This window comes from Urocampus carinirostris, chromosome 16, assembly GCF_059441175.1.
Source record: "Urocampus carinirostris isolate Australia breed hairy pipefish chromosome 16, RoL_Ucar_1.0, whole genome shotgun sequence".
NCBI classification, from domain to species: Eukaryota; Metazoa; Chordata; class Actinopteri; order Syngnathiformes; family Syngnathidae; genus Urocampus; species Urocampus carinirostris.
Genome location: NC_142364.1, coordinates 21,173,155 through 21,182,518, shown reverse-complemented (window position 1 = coordinate 21,182,518; position 9,364 = coordinate 21,173,155).

The window sequence follows — 9,364 nt, the reverse complement described above, 5'->3', positions numbered from 1 at the left end:
AAAAAACTTGTTTCGAAATTTTGAGTAAGTGTGTTTTTTTCACAATTACATTATACAATGCGCATTGCATCACTGGTGGGTTTCATATTTTTGTTGTAGCAATGATGTTAAAACCTTTGCTTTTGTGACATTTTTCAAATGCTGTGTGTATTTCCACTATCAGATAAACACACTTTTCCCACTGAGGACAAGGTAGCCTTGGTGGGTGGTGGTGGTCGCAGGTGCAATATGTTACTTGCATGCTTTCATTTTCACCTCCCCCATGATGACCCCGACCGACAACTGATGCAGGTTGACCCTTTCCACACCTTGTCACCCTTCTTATCATCCTTTCTTTGTAAAACTTTGTGACTTTTAAGGTAAGAATGCTGTGCTACAATTGACTGAAGCACTTTGGTGTAATACATTCCTCAAATATCATCTTTTGTATTTGGAGCCATTCCCTGGAATTCTGGCCATTTCTTTTGTGATTTAGTAAAAAAAAAAAGTCGACCAGGACTGGCCTAAAATAGGTGTGCATTTGATTTTGTGCCATGGCAAATACTTTTTTTAACATTCTGCAACTCACCAAGACTTCCATCATCTTCTCTTGCAGGTCTGTTCGATTATAGACTCGTTGAAAGCTGGTCTAAATGGTCGTACTGGTGGTGTAGTCGAAATGGAAGTGAAGCAGTGACAGGCCGTGCAATTCACGACAGATGTACAATCTTAAACCTGACTCCGACTAGAATTTCGGCCAGGGTCGGGCCTAAAATTTCAATCATTATGTTGGGTTGGGCTGGGTTTCTTTCTCATTGCCTTTTTTTTTCCAATTATCCACCCGTCATTGTTCTTTTTCTTCTCCCTGTCTCTCTTTCTAAGTCCTGTGCGTCCTAACGACGTACTGCTGAAGTGGTACTTAGTCAAAATGGTCAATGACTGCATTTATATAACGCTTTTCAAGACACTGAAGACCTCCAAAAGCACTTTACAATTTACTTAACACTTACCCATTCACACACACTTGCACACGGATAGCAGAGTCAGCCATGCCAGACGCTACTTATCAGGCATTTAACTCAGTGGAGTCAGAATCAAACTAGTGACCGCTTTGTCTCTAAAGGAGAGCTATACATTATCCCGTCAGCTGTTTAAATAAATATGTCGGAAAAGTGCGGGTTAATGTAACCTCTGGAGACCCAGAAGGATAAAAGATGCAAATGTGTATATAGTCTTGTTTAACTTAGATTTTGCTACAAAAGAGAGGCTTCACATGCCTCTTCTTTAATGCATTACTGCCTCCTAGCTAACATCTCCTTACACCTTCTAGAAGGCCTTTTTTCTGCTAATTTGAAATCTAATTGGCTAAAACAACAGCTTTATTAACACTGATGTTATGCCTCAGGGCCTGCAGAACTGCTAATGAAGGTCTTGTTGACCCTGGCACAAGTAATGGCTGAAATCTGATTGGTTAAATGCCTAAATATGAAAGAAAACAACTGGAAGCAGTGAAACAATTGGAAAGAATAAAAGAAAGATACCAGACAAATTGGTATTATTAAATAAGTATTTGTAAACAAAATAAAATTAACATCATATGATTTCGATATATTTTTATGCCAAGAGAGAAGGCCTTACAGGCCCTGATGGCCCACCCCTGAATTTAAGCACCGGTAGTCGACATAACTTGAGCTAGTCTACAGCCAGGAATATAAAGAGGAATCCATCATCACTGTGTTACCCTTTTCTTCATGTTTATTGTCTAACCCCTAAAAAGAAAATGTAAAAAAAAAAATCATTATTCTATTCTAAGCTTAATGAGGCCTGATGTATAACATAGATTTCAAGCTTCCCGCATCAATTCCACATAAATAATTGGTGTATTAGTTGAATATAAAACCAAGGGTGTGTGACAAAAAAACAAAAAATCTAATCGGTTTCAAAAAGTAAAGTTGGTCAAAATAAAAAGAATAATACAAAAACAATGTCAGAATTTTCAGGTCTTAAATGGACATTTTGTATTATTTAGCGCCTCCTAGTGATGATAAAAAGACCTTCATTTATTTAAAAACAAACATACAGTATTGATTTGAATAATTAGCAAAGATACATGATCTATCATATAAATGTGTATATTTTTTTAAATACACATAGGTCAAGAAATGTGAATTTATAAATAACATGAGCCTCACTTAGAGGGAGGTGACATGAATGTCTGCTACCTTGCTACAAAGATTACCCCCAAAACCAAAAACTTTGTGAAAGGCTGGGCAAAAATGGGAAGAAAATATGTGGGTAAAATATTAAACAGTATCCCTTAAGACATATTTTGGTTCCTTTGAACACTGGAAACAAATAAACCTATATTAGACTTAATTTAAAACACAAATGCAAATATTCAAACACGTTTTTTTTTGTATATTTCTCCAGCTTGTGACTCAGTGTGGCTTTTTAGCGGTCACATCATTGGGATGTCCTGGTGCGTGGACCGCAATCGTGTCCTGACATTAAAGGCCACTCGTTTTTCTCTACTATGTAATAAAAAGGGGACTTCCACCATAACAGCTTTAAACTTTTCCAAATCACATGCTCCATGTTGGGTGTTTATTTCCACTTTGCCATGTTAAGGCGACTCGGACGACATTTTGACGGACTTGTGTTCATTTTAAGCTTTGTCAAGTCACTCAGTGTCAGGTCAAGTTAATAGTTACTGTAGTTTGAAAGTGGCTAGGCTACATGCTGGTGCCAATTGACTCTTTACACGTGACGTCACGTTGCATTCCCCGGAAGTATGAGAGCCATGACGGACGGCAAAAGCACCTGAGCGGATGGCAGTTGAATATAGTAGTTGAGTTGAAACAAATAACCACGACAAAAGAATATAACCATGACTTTTTACGATAGTGATTTCTTGTTGTGCTTTGCAATCTAGCAACGTTTTAAGACCAAATTGTCTACAAGATTCCAAAGATATCCTTTTTTGATCCACCATTTGATGAACTTTGTTGAGATTTCTAATTGCTTTGTGTTTTTTGTCTCTTCTTTTGGCGTGGTGTCAGACTTACTGTATTTTCATTGTATGTTTTAATTTGACTGTTTTGAATTAAATTGGAAGCTAATCTTGACATAGCACTTTTTTTCTAAGAGGAGTTTAAGGAGCTGTATGGAATTTGGAACCTTTTTACTCACGGACGCCTCTTGGCTTCTGTCTTCAGTGCATGATGCGTCTGCAAGTACCTGCATTTTTCAGACACACTTAAATAAACTCTCCTTTGTTTTTGGGGATTTAGGTTGACATTTGGACTTTACTTGAACTAGGCCTCTTCTCATGTTCACCATTTTCATGCTACTCTAACAAATAGAAACGAAAGCAGGCGCGTGACGTCACTCTCCAGCACTCCCTACGGCCCCCATTTCTCCTACCTAGCCCCGAACAGCTTTGTTAAAAGTAAGATAAAATCAGATAGGCACGGTGGAAAATAGTCAAGTCATGTTAATTTGTGTAGCCCATTATCACAAGGGGTCTCAAAGGGCTGCACAAATTTAATAATTATCGATTAATTTATCTTCCAGAAAGCGACTGGAATGTTTTCAGACGTTACCACGGTGTTGTGTATTTCGATAAAAGTACCGTATTTTCCGCACTATAAGGCGCACCGAATTATAAGGCGCTACAATGGGAACGTCGACAAAACAGTCAGATAGTTCAGTCAAACTTATTACCCCCTTAACATTCCGAAAGTTTGCAAAGAAGCAAATACGTGTCTCAGACATGTACGGAAACAGTGTCTGTACGATGTAACCAATCACTCAGATGCATCGTTCCAAATATCATTCGGAAGGTTAAAGTCTTGGGATTCAAGAAATGCCAAACATTTCTTAGTTTCCATTTTATTTTTTGCTGGCAAAGTAAGAATTTTATTGTGCAGGGAAACGGGGTTCTTTACTGTGCATATGACAATAAACACTTTGAATTGAATTTAGTTTAAAAATAGTCACAGAAACATCAAGATCGTTCTAAAACAAGATACCGGGAAAATATAAAGCCGCATAGCTCACCTAAGTTCTCTTGTAGCCATCACGTTCAATAATGATACGTAACCATGGTCTTCTTACAACTGTGAGTGTAGTAAATCCAAGAGAGTAAAAAATTTACAAATACAGAATAGTAAAAAATGTTTTCTCTATGCCGTAGTGCAACCCAACTTGTGATTCACATTCATCTTTTTCGGCCAATTGCTGGCTTTGTTTCGCCCCTTTAGCCTATCCGAGCCTGTAAATGATAAAAAGGATCCGCCCCCTTTACCTCCGAATAACTTTAACCAATAGTGACTGATTCAAATGATGATTGACACATTGGTTAGGAAATGAAACGCCGGTATATGAATCCCAGCATACACCGCGGACTACTTCGCCCTCGGGGGGAAATCTAGTCGGCGGCTGCTTGCCTTAGTTGCAAAACTTTGCGACTTAATATTGATCCATATATAAGGCGCACTGTATTATAAGGCGCATGGTCAGCTTTTGAAAAAAATAAAGGCTTTTAGGTGCGCCTTATAGTGCGGAAAATACGGTACTTAAAATGATGATTGTTGCATGCATGTTAAACAACAAACGAATAGAAACAATTTTACAAGATTGTTTAAGAAATTGCAGGTTTATCATCACCCTGAACATGCTTATTGCCAGTTGTATTGTAAAATAAGTAGCCTATTGTTTAGAAAAATGGGTAGTCATCTTATTTACAGACTTATTTGGGAATTATGTTGCTGCTAAATGTTATTGCACACAAGCCAAACTTCTGACATTAAAAAGAGTTAGTTGTTTAAGCACTCTCTATTTCTCTCGTGAAACACAATTTATCCCCAGAATATTAAAAACAACTACATGTGCTTGTTAAAAACTGGAAGTGGCAAACTTTTACCAAAACGGAAATCGAATAAGAGCTCTTTGAACTCAGTGGGCATTGCTAACACATACTTAACTCGTTGACTTCCTGCCCAGTTCCCTCATAGCCAGCCTACTTGTCTAAATCTGCCAATGGCACAAAAATTTGGACGGATTTTCATAGTCTTTAGTTGTCATTGATAGTGAATGAGTAAATAACGAAAAAAAAAAATGTGATGAACATCTTAGATTATGCCACTAGAGCATTTGTTTAGCATACTTGAAAAGACAAAAAGGATTGCCGTCCAAACCAGTGATTGGCACCAAATTAACAACACATCTGACGTCTTTAGCCTTCCATGTTAGTAAATGAGTTAATGAGAAAACATTTCACTTTTAAGTTTTTTAAGGACAGCTCACCCACCTTTAAAAAAACAATTTATAATAGAACAACATGCCCAAATTTGGCCATTTCTACACCAGCTTAGTGTAAAACCCCTCCTTTCCATTTGCAATGATTTATAAATGCCATTTTTGGATCATCTTGAACGTTAAAATGTTTAGCAAACCAAGAAATTCACACAGCTGAAGAAACGGAAGAGTGAGACCTAGAACAAGTTAAATACATTTAAAACTGGCATGAAGGGGCAACTCAGTAAGGGTCAATCTTGTAGACAGGTTTGTGAGAAAGTTTCCAAATAAAGCAGCCAGCTGTGGGCAGGGGGCATGAAAGAGAAGTTGGGTGTAATCTTTGCCTTCACAAGAGAGGAGTAGTGGGTGGTGACGGGTTTTTTGGAGCTCGCTACACTATCGAGCATAGACGAGTCGGCCATGCCAGGCGGTTAGGTGGGAGGATGTAAGGGAGAGGGCTACACCCTGGAACTGCAGCTTTGTTGTGTGACACATTCACAGACCACTATTGCATTCCCACCCCTAAATTTGGCCTTGAACCCAATTGCAGGTTTGAGAGCCGCAAATCTGACCCGACCGGCCAAAGATAAATGATCCAAGAAGAAAGAGGAGTAGGGATGGTTTATTTATTTATTTATTCATTTATTTGATTTATTTATTCATTTATTTATTTAGCTATGAAGGTGTTTTTGAACAACTGCATGGTTTTAAGTTTTTATTTTTTTATTCAATTTTTATCGTGTTTTTTTCCAAGGCCAATAGAAGGCCAAATTATTATTGTTTATTTTAAAAATTGGCGTCTTTAATGGGATTAAGTGCCTCCTAGTGGTAAAAAAAATTAATCAGATAAGAATACTTTGATATGAATAATGAGCAAAAATACATGAACTATCTTAGTAATATCAATTTCAATAGTCACAGGTTGAAAAATTTGCTGGGCAAAATAAAATAGAAGAAAAATGTTTACCTTGGGTCCCCAAAGTTTGTTTTCTTTCTTGTGCTCTGTAGTGCTCGTTATTCAGTTGTACTATACAATACAGCGACATCTAGTTGTCAAATATAACGCACTGTCCCTTCAAAAGTACAAATGACAACTTATGGAGTGTCTTAAGTGTGTTATCAGGACGATAATTTTTTGTGCGAATTTTTAAATTATTAATGATTTTAACAAAACATTCGAAAGCTTTCGGGTCATCAACACGAAAATGGTCCCAATAAATATGTACAATTCGCCTGTTTTGAATTTGAAAAAAATCTAAATCATGAAAACAGGAAATCTTTATTTAACTATATATATTTCCTTACAAGAAAGTATCACATTCTTTTCATACCGATGCCGAAAGCATCTACTGATACCACACAAACTTAAAAATCCGTTTCCTCGGCCATCATCATAAACACCAATACTTAAAAAATGTGGTATTTGCACCCATGCAGATTCGTGGTGTCGGTACCTCTCCCATCCCTAGTCACGACCGTATCCACAGAAGTTACTTGGTTTCCCCCTTACAGATTATATTAAAGTGCAGAATATCAGCGCAGATAATCAGTGTTTTTGTTGTTCTTTAGAGTAGTAGTCCAAAAGTTCTATTTAACAAATAATAATATGAGTGATATTTCTTTGCTTACCTTTGCAATTTGTTACCATTCATTCTTTTTTTAAACCATATTAAGTATCCTTTTTAGCTACTGTACACCAGAGGTGTCCAAATGTTATCCTTGGAAGGATACAAAGGCCACTTTGATTTTTTTCTAAAGCACATCAAAATCCATTGTTTTGTTTTGTTTTGATTTCAAACAGAAACACAAATATCTTTCTAGACAGTAAGCCTACTGTAGGCACCCCTACGGCATAGATCACGACCAAAAAGACGCACGCCTTGGTTCACTGAAAAATCTAGATCACTTAAACAAAACTGCAGGAAATCTTGACGAAAATGGCGCGCTACCAAGAACTTGTCACGGTTGCCATGGCGCCCAATTGGCCCCGCCCGTGTGGCGCCAGCTGCGGCTCATTGAGAGATTGGCTTTCCGTCTTTTTAAGTTCAGTTCTCTCAATTTTCCTTTGTCAGTCCGTCAACGAACCTCTGCCCCGCAAGACGTGGGTTCTGACTCGGTCCCATTTTCCTGTTGTTATCGCCTGTCCGGTATTGTTCCCGTTTATTTTGTCTTGTGTTATATCGGTTTCCAGTTTCGTTTCCATCTAGTTTTGTCTTGTTTATTATTCTTTCCAGTTTTCGTTCCTTTCTAGTTTGTCCTGTTTATTTTCGATATACTGTTTCATTATCAATGCTGTCTGTCCCGTCCTGTCCAGTATCGACCCCATCTGTCCGATAGCAACTCGGGCAATTGGTATTGATCTTGTCAGCCTCTGGCTTCTTATCATTTCACCCCAGACTGCTGCCTAACATGCATGACGCCCCATTTCCCGTAAAATAAAAGGCTTGTGTGAGTAACGTCACGCGTTCGGGTCCTGATTCTGTTCTGGTTCATGACAGAACTGTTTAAATCTAGGCTTAAAACACACTATTCTATATCTAATGAATGACCTATATTTATGTTGACAATATCTGTGTATTGTTTGTTATTGTAACATCCGTTGCAGTCTGGTCATCCTTTTGATTTGATTTTTATTTTATTATAAATTAATTATTTATATTTCATTTTAAATGTTTTGTTTGTTATCATGTGTGGTCCCTTTTTCAAGGTTTTTCGTTGCATTAATGTAGGTTTTAGATCAGGGGTTGGTGTAATAATAGTCTGTAGTTTGCAATAGAATGTGTAGCCCTTTGAGACTCCTTGTGATTAAGGAAGTCACAAACAAACATTTCTTGACACTAAAGAATCGATTGTTGATGTAAAAAGCCCCCCTGCCGTAACTTGGCCACACTTGTCTTAAACAGACCCACTGATCACATTTGATCACAAAGGAATGCAAGTACGGCATTCATCAATTTAATGTAATTTAATATTTTGGGGCAATACTGGACGTGCATAAAATGAAAATAGCACACGGAGGCACTTCCAGAAGGCCAGGATTCCTCGTAAAAGGCGTAAACTTTTTTTTTCGGATGGCGAAATGCGCCTTTCATTGTGGTTTCTGCAGAGTTCTTTTTTAATAGCAGAAAAGTGTGCGGCAGCATCTACCAAGGCAGTTTTTTTTAACGATCTCTGCACGCATTTCTCTCCTCACCACTTCATACTGGCAATAAACATGTGTGTCCAGAACACACACACCGTGCATATTCTGAGGGCGCATCCCACCCCGATGACCGCTTTTGGGCTCTAAGTCATTCTCCACTTAATTTACTGTCCTCCACCACTGGTTCACTGCTGTGTAATTACAATGCAGAGCACATACACAAATTGGCACGTAAACAGGTGCACAGAAACACGATTACAGTACACACATTTATAATGATTGTCGCAATTGTACTCTGGCGTGCATTCACACAGGCGGGGAAAAGATAACAAGGACAATAAAGATGAATTGCAAGATGCGGCGTTTGACATATTTTACATTACATGCGCTCTTCGCCACCACATACGCTTGCACTCGAGGTATGTCCCTAAATGTAATATTTGGTTATATTTCCATTGAAAACAAATGAATAAAATTGATTAGCTGGCTAGCTTGATTGGTTTGGGTGGATTGGTTGCATAGAGAGATAGAGATAGATAGATAGATAGATAGATAGATAGATAGATAGATAGATAGATAGATAGATAGATAGATAGATAGATAGATAGATAGATAGATAGATAGATAGATAGATAGATAGATAGATAGATAGATAGATAGATAGATAGATAGATAGATAGATAGATAGATAGATAGATAGATAGATAGATAGATAGATGGATAGGCAGGAAGGCAGGCAGACAGACAGACAGGTCGGTCGAATGGGAGGAAGATAGGGAAGACATTTGTAAATAATCCATTCAAAAACATACAGTCACGTTTTCTGACCCAAATGCAGGGAATGGAGGCAGGTGTGATCAATAGAGATAATATTTATTAACAAAAACAGGAACAACAAACATAAACAAACCAGGTATCATAACAACTCCCAAAGTGTCCAAACCA